The sequence below is a fragment of the Sinohyriopsis cumingii genome, chromosome 6 (assembly GCF_028554795.1).
Source record: "Sinohyriopsis cumingii isolate HCF-2022 chromosome 6, ASM2855479v2, whole genome shotgun sequence".
NCBI lineage: Eukaryota > Metazoa > Mollusca > Bivalvia > Unionida > Unionidae > Sinohyriopsis > Sinohyriopsis cumingii.
In genome coordinates this window covers 79196675-79208953 of record NC_142966.1, presented here as the reverse complement: position 1 = coordinate 79208953, position 12279 = coordinate 79196675, and the positions used below count along the sequence as shown (strand labels likewise).

Genomic DNA, 12279 nt, shown 5'->3' with positions numbered 1-12279 from the left:
AACGGAGTTATCCCCCTTCTTCAGGTAAGCAGACCCAAATAGTTGATAAATATAATTCGAGGTAATTCAATTACAGGTATAATTTTACCATCACGAACTGTAAAAGTCATTATCATATCAAGTGGCAATAAATAATATACATGGTAATCATCGATAATCATTTTCTCGTGCAAATAACCCTCAGTATCAAAATCATTCACTATTATAAAACAAAATCATTATATGGCGCCAACTACAATTTAAATAAAATAATTGCTTATATATGGGTGAAGAAATAATCTACGCTGACTGGGCCGCAATAACACAAAAAGAAAAAGTATTTATCTTTGATTGTATTGCTGGCGAAATTAAAAGATCCTCACTTCACCTGGAATACGCGAAATTAATACTGAATAAACTAACAGTGGCAGAAAAAAGATTGTACCGGCAGAAGATTTAACAGCGACGGAAGATTCTAAGGTTGTGAACGTCATAATACCATCGACGGAAGATTGGGATTCGGAGGCTACTCATTCAACATTCACGCCAGAACCAGGTCATTACAACACAAAACTCATATAAATATTAGTTGCAATAATTTCAACTGCGCTTCCAACTTCGCAATTTCTTCTTCGTCCTTTTTTAATTGTTCTTCTTCCCGCCTATCACGGCGCTCCTTACTTACTGACTTCACGATATATCTCCATTATTGATATTGGAAGATGATTCTTTGCTCATATTTTTTAGAGAAAGCGGATCTGGTTATATTTTCTGCAACGTATTTTACCACACGCGAGTTAATATCAAAATACGTTGCAGCTGAATTTATTGATTTAAACGTTCTCTCTTCGCAGGTCTGTGTATTAAATGATTTAACCGCTCTAGGGATTTTTGGGTGTTTACCCGTCCCCCCCACCCCGGTGCAGAATTCTCGCTTTGTGTTATAGCCTGAAGATTAGATAAATTATTATTAAGTTTATTTCCGTCAATATGATCGATCACAAGACCATCCTTAATCACCCCAAAGAAACATTCGAATACGAAACGATGACAATAATAAGTTTTCTTCTCACCAGTAAATATTAAATAACCGGTATTATTAACAGTACCAACTGGTCTTTTCAACAGACAGTGTCTGATAAGACCATCACGATTGGATTCATAGTTTGTTATTATATGATGCTTCATAAATTCTTGGCTCATTTATATATAAATGTATTTGTTTAAATCATAATTTGTCTGAAAACTTAGATAGTCCTCTACGGATTTTATAGATCTGTCACTGTCTTTATTTTTTTTATCATAATATCTTTTAAGTTCTCTGTATCGCTTACTACCACAGCGAGCACATAATTGTGTTTTTCCTCGCACTCCAGCACCACATCTCAGGCACGGTATTGGTCCTAAGCTTCCACGGTGAACGCTCTGCAAATGTTGTCCGCAGAATTCGTTTTTACAGGATTTATTACAGCGAGTAAATGAACCGATCATCAACCATTTGCATTGAGACATTATATATAATATTTTTCATTTAAATACTTGTTTGAAATATAATATGAACGAGTTCGATAGATTGTCCCAAATCAAGCCCTGGGGCGCAGATAAATTTAATCTCGACAGAATATCTCCCGACCTACCGAAGCGAGATCTGGTTGATCCGAAAAATAAAAGTTTGATTAATACAATTCACGGCGCCAAGAAAGAATTTCACACAGATGGTGCATCTCATGTATGGCTAACGTTCAAGATTATACGCGACGATGTCATCGACGCTACGATGAATGACGAACGAGCAGCAACTATCATTAACTATATTGATAATCGCAAATATCTTTTCAGAATAAAATTTGTCGTGCTAACAGAGACAGATGATTGGATTATCCGTGACAAATATGATCCGGTGCACAAGGGTGAAAAAACTGTCGTACTAAGTAAAAATTCTAAACCAGGTCTACTGACTGGCATTGACAAACCGTATTATGAGCGAGCGTATAATGTAACAGCAGTTATTTATGGAATCTATGTGATAAATGAAAAACTCAGCGTTGATAAACTGGCGCCGATGAAATTTTCAAAAATAAACTGTGTGACTGAACGAGTAACAGAACATTTTACAGTTTCGACTCGTGGAAACGGCTTAATGGATAAAAGACGTAAAATAATAAACACGTGGGGAGAAATGGTTAAAGATACCGGGACGTCAATCAAACATGTGGCTGAACTAGGGAAAAAACTAAAGTTCCCAATAACCGTAGCGACGATAATAGGAGAAATATTGTTTGAATCAAAATATAAATCAAAAGGTGCTTCGATCGAAATTATTGATCATAATGCACACGCATGGACTAGCGCAGTAACAGTGTTTCCACGAAATCGAACTGTTAAAATTTACTGCGGAGATATGTTTGATTTTATTAACGAAATAAGTAAAGACGATCTTGTGTCAGTATGGTTATTTCAGAGTTCATACGTGGAAGAAAAATTTGATCAGTTTGTACGACATAATGGCGTTATTTATCGAAACGATCTTCTCCACGAGAAAATGAAAAATCTTGCACTGCAATATACTGATGATACTGACGAACTATTGAGTAACTGTTTTACTGTTCCGTCAGTTGCGGCTCATTTTGCCAGAAGGAAAAATTCGTGGAAGCCAACTAGATTCGACTTTCTCGATGATATAATATCCAGTTGTGTCGAATACGGATACGGTGGATTATGGAACACCAAGGATAATTATAAAGATGTTATTTTCGTTGATATGGTCGCGTGTTATCCGGGAAGTTTTCTCGGGTACGGAGATTGTTCTGTGTACTTTGAGCGATTCGGTCCTCCGACGCATGACATGACACGAGTATCAATAAATGGACCATTACCTGATTTTGATCTGACTGGATTCGCTTGTATCGAGTCATTTGAGTTTGCTATGGGACTTCATCCAATTTGTTATGTTTGGTTTGGAAAACATTTTTCAGAAAAAATGTGGGCACCAATAGTACTATTACGGTACATGCATGATTGTGCGATGTTGATATCGTTGACTATCGGCGAAGCAATTATGTCATATCGGAAACAAACCGAAGTTTGGTTACCACAACAAAAACAGTTATTTTGATGATGAAAACCCGGATAAAACAGATTACGAGAATAAAATTACAAAAGATCTTGGCAGAAAAATAATTCCCAAGTTCACTCAAGGAGAATCATACGATCATAAACGACATTGTGCAAGATTGATCATGGACGATGCTGAGTTAGATTTTATAATCGCTGATACAACGAAGAAAAACACGTTTATAAGTCGAGAAATAGCTTTCTTGTCAAATGGAAATAAACTAGGTACAATCGTGAGCTACATGGACGGTGAGTCACCCCAGTATACTCATTTAAGATCATCGATGCCCGCATATGTTTCGATAAATCTATTATCAATGATAAATAAGGTTTCTACATTTGCTGTCAGAGTTGCCACGGACTCGTTTTATATCAATAAAAAATATTCAGGATTGTTAGAACAACTACATATCGATACTTGTGCACAGTGGGGTTCGTGGAGAATAAAAAAAGAAAACATACTCGATTATTCCGATTCCGCTGATGTTGCGATTAAAGATATTTATTGTAAAAAATATCAGACACTGAAAAATTCTTCTGCACCATCGGTGTACGATCCAATAACCAGAAATAAAACGGTTTATCTGAACGGACCGAGAGGGTCTGGTAAGACGACCCGAGCAATCGAATTATTTCAGAACTCAGATATGATCGTTGTAACTCCTACACATAGACTCGCGCGAGAGATGAAACAACGAGGGGTACAATCGTGTACTTATCACAGCTTCTTCCGATGGAAGGGTGACGCATGGACTTCTTCGAGGATGGGTGAGAAATATATTCCTCGGAATATCATTTGGGATGAAATATGTACAGTACCGTTAGAAACATTAAAAACGTTTCTTGATTGACTATTGACAAGAAATACTGCCGTGATAATGTGTGGCGATCACTGTCAACCACCACCTTTTGTTGGACCATCTCCACATGATTGGCTGAAAGATTTTGTTGACCACGCTGAAGAAGTGATTGATGATCATAGAGCACTTGATCCAGAATTAAGGGAGTTTAAAAAATTAATCAGACTACAACTGAATAAAATTCAGTGTGAAGTAATGCGTGAAGTGATTTCAGAAACACCTATGAACGACTTTTTGCGCGCGTGGAGACCAAACGATTTGATAGTTGCAAGTAGAAAGATAGTTAGAGACACACTTCAGCAGCGGTTGTTTCAGTTACAACGAGAAAAGTTTCCAACGATGCCAGTTCTGTTATGTTATCCACGAGCAGATACGCGGCGACAAAATATTGACGTTGATATACCAGGACAGACCGAGAAACAGAATTTAGTGTTGAATGATATTGTTGCAGTTGATATCAATGTTGTTGAAGATGCGCTAAAAACAAATAAATCCCCGTGGACGCTAGGATACGCGATGACGATTCACTCATCTCAAGGATTAACTATTACTGATACAGTTGTTCGGATCGTCGATGATCGTATCGAGTGGTCAAACTTAGTTTATCTCGCTGTATCTAGGGTCAGAAGAATATCTCAACTACGAAGGCTTATCATGAACGAGTCAGTGATCAATGATGATGATGTTGACGGTGATATAATAAGAAAAAAATTAGCTGGTTATAAACAGTGTGATAAAAAAAAATAAACGCGACTTTGATCTTGACGCTGAATTTATTAATATGCTGAAACATCTGCAAAATAATCATTGTGCGAATTGTAATTGTATAATGTTATGGCGGTATCTGAAAAATGATCCAAGACAATTTACCGTAGATAGGAAAGATAACCATCTTGGCCATACACGAGAAAACACGATGTTGACCTGTCTTGAGTGTAATCGACGCAGGGGTGCTAGTTAAGAGATTGCGGTGGTAATTGAGTGTCCTCTGGAATTATTTGTAGTTGTTCACGCACAAATCCACGTTGAGGAGCAGTTGAATCTAGCCTGTAGATTGCTGGTCTGCCAGTGGATCTTGTTACGCTAGATATCTTGTGTGTCGTAATACCCCAAATAGGATCAGTCGCTCTTTTTTACCACCTTCAAGTTCACCTCGTTCATATAAATATCTTACGGTCACATTACCTAATACTGGCCGTGTTGAAAAATCACGTCTTTGTACGGGTATATTTTTTTTTTGGTAATTGCGTTAATAGGTTTCATGTTGGTCGTTCGAGTAATCTCATTATTTAATGCAGTTATCACGCTTGGTAATCTTGCAACCCATTCACGAGATCTTTTATCGTGAATGAATTCCTTCGCGTATTGATATCTAAATAACCGCTCAGCAAGTGTTCGATTAAATCGTTCAACAATTGCCTGATCACGGTGAATTTCAGTATGTCCTCGTCTGATGGTGACGTTATGTTGTTTCATCAACGATGATACTGCACCTTGAAATTCTTTGCCAGGATCAACTTGTAATAGATTTGGCCATCGTAGAGGTCCTCGTTGATAAATTCATTCAAACGCATCGGCTACTTCAGATGATGTTTTAGTCGTTAACGGTTCCGCATCTTTGTATCTACTTGCAACATCAACTACAGTTAACGCGTATTTATATGTTTTTCTACGTGCAGTATCATGTGGTAAAAACAGAATATCTGCTTGATGAACTTCATTAGGAACACTAACATTGAAATACGCGTACTGAATTCGTTTCGGTGATGGTAGGTAAATTTGCCATATTGCTTGTTTGGATATCCACGCTTTAGCAGTAGATTGCTTGACTTTTGCTGCATCAGCGAGTTTACTAATTGCTGCTTTACCCCTCCAATATCCCCTTGGACTATAATAAATTGATTCCATTTATAATTAATTACCAGCCCCTAATACGAGTTTACCTTTCATCGTAGATTTTACTAACCAATTAGCTAATGATTCTCTCATATTTTTATTTTTTATGGAATCTAGCGAATGAATCAATTTGACATCTGCGATATGCCTATGTTGGAGATCTTTATTTTTATAAGCCACATCATGAACGCGACATGCTTTATCAATATCATTTATGGGATACTCACCTGGTTTTGGTTGATCCTGATTGTCAAGCCTGATATGAAGTCGAGTACCAGGACCACAATAATTATATCCTGGTAGATGTTTTTCTCCAGGATATTTAGCCCATGGAGGTCCTGGGAATTTTGACATTAATTTAGCAATATCACCACCATCTTTCATGGTTAAAAACGAAAATCTTTTTTCTGTTACATACTGCACATCTTCCACCGTATGCTATTCTCGCATTTTTTGTTGTAACCGTAGATAGATCATTAGTTGGAGTCTTAACTTTACAACGTAAACAATATAAATTCATATTATTTATATATGGATATAATTGATTTCTCAACGACACTAAAACAAGAGCCAGTTAAACACCATCCTGCGTTGCCAAATTCGATCAGAATGATAATAATAGGTCCATCTGGATCGGGTAAGACGCAATTATTACTTAATTTGATAATGAGATGGCTAAAATGGGATAAACTGTATTTGGTAGCACCATCAGTTGATGATCAACGATGTTATGATGTACTTAAAGATTTCAATGAAAACGCAAGAATGCTGGACGAAGATAGGGATGCTATAGAGTTTATAACCGATATCGATGAAGCACCGAGCGTTGATGTTTTAGACGGATTTATTAATAATTTAGTTGTATACGATGATGTGATGCTGGACAAACAATCAAACGCTGCCAGAACTTTTTCACGTGGAAGACATAAAAATACTGATGTGATTTATGTTACTCAGCGATACACACAAATACCAAAAGTGATCAGAGATAACTGTAATATTTTAATTATGTTTAATGGAGTTGATACGCATACGTTGCGAAATATTCATCAAACTTGGTGTAGCGGTGACATGGATATAATTAAATTCAGAAATTTCTTTTCACATGCACAATCAACTCAGCACGGGTTTATAACAATAAATTTACATGATCCTAGAACAAGATATCGTATTGGACTTGATAAAATTTTGGATAGCAGCAGAAGGGGTGATGATAAAATTAAATTTAATTAAAAAGATATCATTAATATAATGAACAACTGTGCGTGGCTGCGTCAAGGAACCACTAACAAATGTGATAAAAGATGCCGTGGAGAATATTGCAAAAAACACAATTATATTTTAAAGAAAAACCCTCATGCTGGTCCACGAAGTTGTGTTGGTTGTAACTACGGCGTTAGAGGATTATATCAGATTTGTGCAAATTTCGGTGGAGATCGATATCGAAGTTTAATGATATATTATAAACACAGAAAGAACATAAATCCAAAAATAGAAAAACCACCATCAGAAATGGAGTATTACTTGAAACATAAAACAAATAAAGATGAAGATGAGACAGCTGAAGATGAAACAGATCAAGATAAACTTCAAGAAGATTCAGAATGACTAAATTACAGCAGCAGAGGGGGCGGGGGACCTCATTTTCGGTCAATATATATTAATCATTTTTTTTTTCTCATCACGGAGAAAGGTTTGTTCCGTGGATATATTTGGTTATTTTTTTTGTTTAAAAAAAGGGTGACCATTCCCCACAGTGGTCTGTTCGCCCCCTCTGCTGCTTATGTACACCCGCTCTTTGCTCAGTACTGTGACGTCACCTCCCCTGGTTGCAACAGTTGTTACCAATTTCCCCTACGTGATGTCAGACGCTATACAAACTCCACTTCCACACTATGTTTTTGACTGCATTTTCCCATTGTCCCTATACATCTTGTCCCTATACAGGCCCAATGGGGGGTCTGTAATATATTTTCCCATTGTCCCTATAAATCTTGTCCCTATACAGTCCCGGGGGTGGGTGGGGGTCTGTAATGTATTTTTCCATTGTCCCTATATCGGCCCATTTCACTACTGACATTAACCAGACGTACATGCACATATGGGCGAAAACGTCTATAATTTTAATGATGATGATGATGATGATGCAGACATCGTAGCGATACGACTGAAAAATTATTAAAGCTACGTTAAAAATCCAAATCACACACACACACACACATCAGTATTCTAGAGAAATCATGACAGATATTTTATGTGTGGTATATGACAAATGTATTGGCATATTTCAACGTTTTGAAGATGACCCAACTGATAAATTAATTTGGGAATTTGAGTAGGTTCAATACCTTTCATGTGATATTAATACTATGAATGAAGCTTGTCATTGTATGATACAAGCGGTGTATAAAGGTATGTATTTACTTCAGTATGAGGGGTTTGGTGCAATCTCAGGTAAATCAGTTAAGGCTGATGACACAGATTATGCTACTAATGATGCAGCATCCTTAATAATGCATCAAGTCTCTTTCATATTGATCACTATTTGAATGATAAACGTGACAGAGCAAATTTCTTCCATCTACAAGCTTGCCCTATAATAGAACAAGCATTATCTTCAAATCATTGGGCCAATAGCAGCCCCACTATTTTGTTATTGTTTAATGGAGCCGCGATAAGTGATGCATTCAAAACAAGACTAAAAGTTATTACACTGGTGCCCGTTTTAACGTTGCTGGAGCCATTATCGAAAATGCTGTGAACAGAGGTATAAACAAAAACAAAGTTTTGATGATCTGCTCTTTCAGGAAGTCAGTCAAGAAGGGGATTTATGAGCTGTTGCATTGTCATGGAGTAGATGGAAATCTCGGATACCGTTGCGCGGTCGGGTGGTTCGGTAGTGTTCTACAACGTTTGGGAACACTGGAGGCATAACTATATCCGGTGACGCTAGGAGAGTTTGGTACAGGTACCTCGATAACGGGTCTTTTGCATCGGTATATAATGCTTAAAAAGCTATCTTGACAGTGTGACTTCGTAGACCGATTTGTTGAATCTGCTCGTTTTCTCCGACCCAAACTTTATTTTTTATCTTCAGGCTGGTTTTTAAGTTTTTAAAAACTCCGTATATAATCTAATGTGAAAATCTCATTGCAACGTTTCTGGTCACTCTGTTAATATTTGTCGAGTAGTTGTCTGAGCAGCTGTCACCGCCTAAATTATATTAATCAAGTGACTCAGTATGAAATAAAATGATTTAACCTAACAAATGAAATAATGATCTCAGATTCCAAAGAACGTTGTATGAAAAGAAATGATCTGAAAAACGATGTGGAATGATGAATTCAGATTCTAAATGATGCAGCATTAAAATAAATAATTTGAAGAACACAATGAATTCAGATTCCAAATGACGTGGTGTTTAATGAAATGGTTTAAGGAAACAAAATGGCACGAAGAATCCTAATTCAACAAGAAATGATATCATAATGAAATGTGTTGCAACATTATACTTTATTTGACATAAAATCACACGAACTAGAAGAAACTGGAGTGATTGACACAAACCAGTCTGAAAAGTCAACTGTTATTCGAAATAAAACAACATAATGCTAACTAAAGTTGCATAACTTAAAATATGGTCTGAAAATATATTCATATTACTTGCCAAAAAATGTATTCTTTAAACAAAAGAAGAAAATAATGTAATTAAATAAATTCAGTATGAATTATCTTGTTTACTGTTGAAGTGATATGAAGGGAGATAATGCAAAATAGCACTAACTGTCTGGAATGTAAACGGTCTCAAATATATATACGAATAATACTATCATATAGGTTAGAGAATATTTAATTCGTACTCTACGGAGATTTGAACCCAGGTCCACGGGTAAACGGCACCCATCGCCTTGCCTGCACACACGAGCCCATATTACCTCACGACTAAGTACACATCACCAAAAAATGATGTTATACAGTCGGTGTTATACGCACTCGTGCGTAGCAGACACTCGCATGACGACCAAGTAATTAATTCTTATGTATCAACATTCCCGATTCCTATGAAAGAAATCAAGGTATATAGAATTAATTATAGAAAATTATAAATATACACCAGAGAGAACGGAAAGTAGCTATCTCTGGATTCCTATAGAAGAATTAATATTTTAATACAAATAATACTATCATACAGGTTAGAGAATTTTGAATTCATAATCTACGGAGATTCGAACCCGAATCTCTCTCTCTCTCTCTCTCTCTCTCTCTCTCTCTCTCTATATATATATATATATATATATATATATATATATATATATATATATATATATATATATATATATATATATATTATATATATATATATATATATTACTTTTTCATCTACAAACAAATATTTCAAAGAAATATATATATATATATATATATATATATATATATATATATATATATATATATATATATATATATATATATATATATATATATATATATTACTTTTTTCATCTACAAACAAATATTTCAAAGAAATATTCTACTTTTATCCGTAAGACTTCAGTTAATCTGTATAAATCTAAATACCAACCAAACCAGGTATTTATTATGTGGTTCTAACACACACCAGTAACTTTGTTGGGCGTATTGCTTTCACGGCAAAATACAAAAAAAAAAAAACGGCTCTGCTCAGCTAAACCAGGTATTGATTGTGTATTTCTGTCACACACAAATATTCTTGTTAGGCAACATGCTTTTAAGACAAAATAAGTCTCAGACACCCCCTTCACCCTTTTAGGATTTAATCTCTTTAATCGATAGATCTAGGTTTGGCGCAGTTCAAGAGGAAAATACAGTTTTAAAAAAAAAGATTCACTCACATTATATAATGTGGATCAAGTCACTTTCTGCTGAATGAAAAATATAATTCTTATTTATATCTTATGAAAAGAATCATCTTTCAGGTTTCTCTTGGTATAGATAATTAGACGTATTGGATTTTTTCTGTCAAAGTGTAGCCTGCAAAAAATATAGTAATCTCGGCTAGCGCCCTGGGACTATACGTCAAGGATGGCAGCGCCACTGTGTGTATGATTTGGTTTTGCAGTTTGACCTTAGGAAGTGGTACCACTAATAAGGCATAGAAACGTGGTTGTTTTATTTTTGTGTGCAGTATTCTACATGTGGTCCAGATTATGTTTTGCGTGTAGGATGTGATTGCGTTTTTAAATGCAAGTTGTTCAGAACACCTATTAATTCTCTACTAGGTTAGCAAAACAAAAATCGTGTCTATCTTTCCTCTCTGGGCAGTAACTTATAAATAACCATAACTGCTAACATTAAAAGGTGCATTGTTTGATTAAGGAGTGTCACGCGCCAAAAACTGGATCGTTGTGACCTATTTTCCAAAACTTAACTGTCATTTTGGGATCTAATTACAATTTTTTCATAAATTGCTTTACATTTTTTAATGAAAGTATATCTGGGGAAGAAGACGTCGTTGGCGGTATCACTGTTGCCGTGTTTTTATATTGCTTGTACCAAGCATTAGTGTGGAGGGGATATGCGTTGGGATAAGGGTCTCTATTACCGCTACATTTTCCATAATGTTAAAAAACAGGCCACAGTAGTCAAATATTTGAGAAGATGGTGCCTCGCATACATAATCAGTTCCTCACATTCATGTGCCATTAAATTTTATTTTCTCTTGATCTAAAGTATACGCCCAATAAATTTTAACTGATAATGAAAGTTTAGGATGGAGACGAGGGGTAAATCTCTGACGGCACAGACATTGCCAGGTAAATCTTTACATCCACATATGCTGGACGATACATAATTTACGAATGTTGATGTGCATCTAGTGTAATTCGAAACCCAATCCCTCTGATGATTTTTTAGCGTTTGTGTCTTAAAATTTCCTGTGCGGTACCTTGAGCAAGCAACTTACCAAGGAAACTAGCTGGCATGCAAGCTTGAAAGTAACGAATAAAGCAGAAATGCTGATCGGTGCAAACTATCATATATGTCACATAATGAACTCAGAGCTATTGTATGATTACTTACGTACTCTATTTATCCAATATGGCACATTGCTTATTTGCTAAAGCCAATGTCGAGGAAGATCAACTCTCATTTTGCAGTACATTCATGATAATAACACCTGAAAAGTCACCAGACCAGTCCAAAATGTCAGAACATTGAATACTGAAAATTACATGGCCGTATCCACATAATTCCTTTAACATGATGTAATACTTCTATATATAGCACCAAGTAATTTTACGTGAAAGTGTGTATATAGCGCTATTGTATCGATCAAAATACAAGCAGTAACTATGTGTGAACAAACACTACTTAAATAACCATTTTTAAGTATTTCGATGCTTGTACTCAAGTGTCTATCCACTGATTGATATCACTGTTCTACATTGTTTTA

The 12279-nt window shown here is 35.8% G+C and overlaps 1 long non-coding RNA gene across 1 annotated transcript in view; it reads right to left on the bottom strand.

The window, feature by feature from the left end:
* The window catches only part of LOC149797292 (uncharacterized), a 66188-nt gene extending 54175 nt beyond the window's left edge, over positions 1-12013 (bottom strand). The window contains exon 1 of the long non-coding RNA XR_016421507.1: positions 11911-12013. This is a non-coding gene — a long non-coding RNA (uncharacterized LOC149797292). The remainder of the gene's footprint in view (positions 1-11910) is intronic.
* Between the last annotated feature and the right edge of the window lie 266 nt (positions 12014-12279).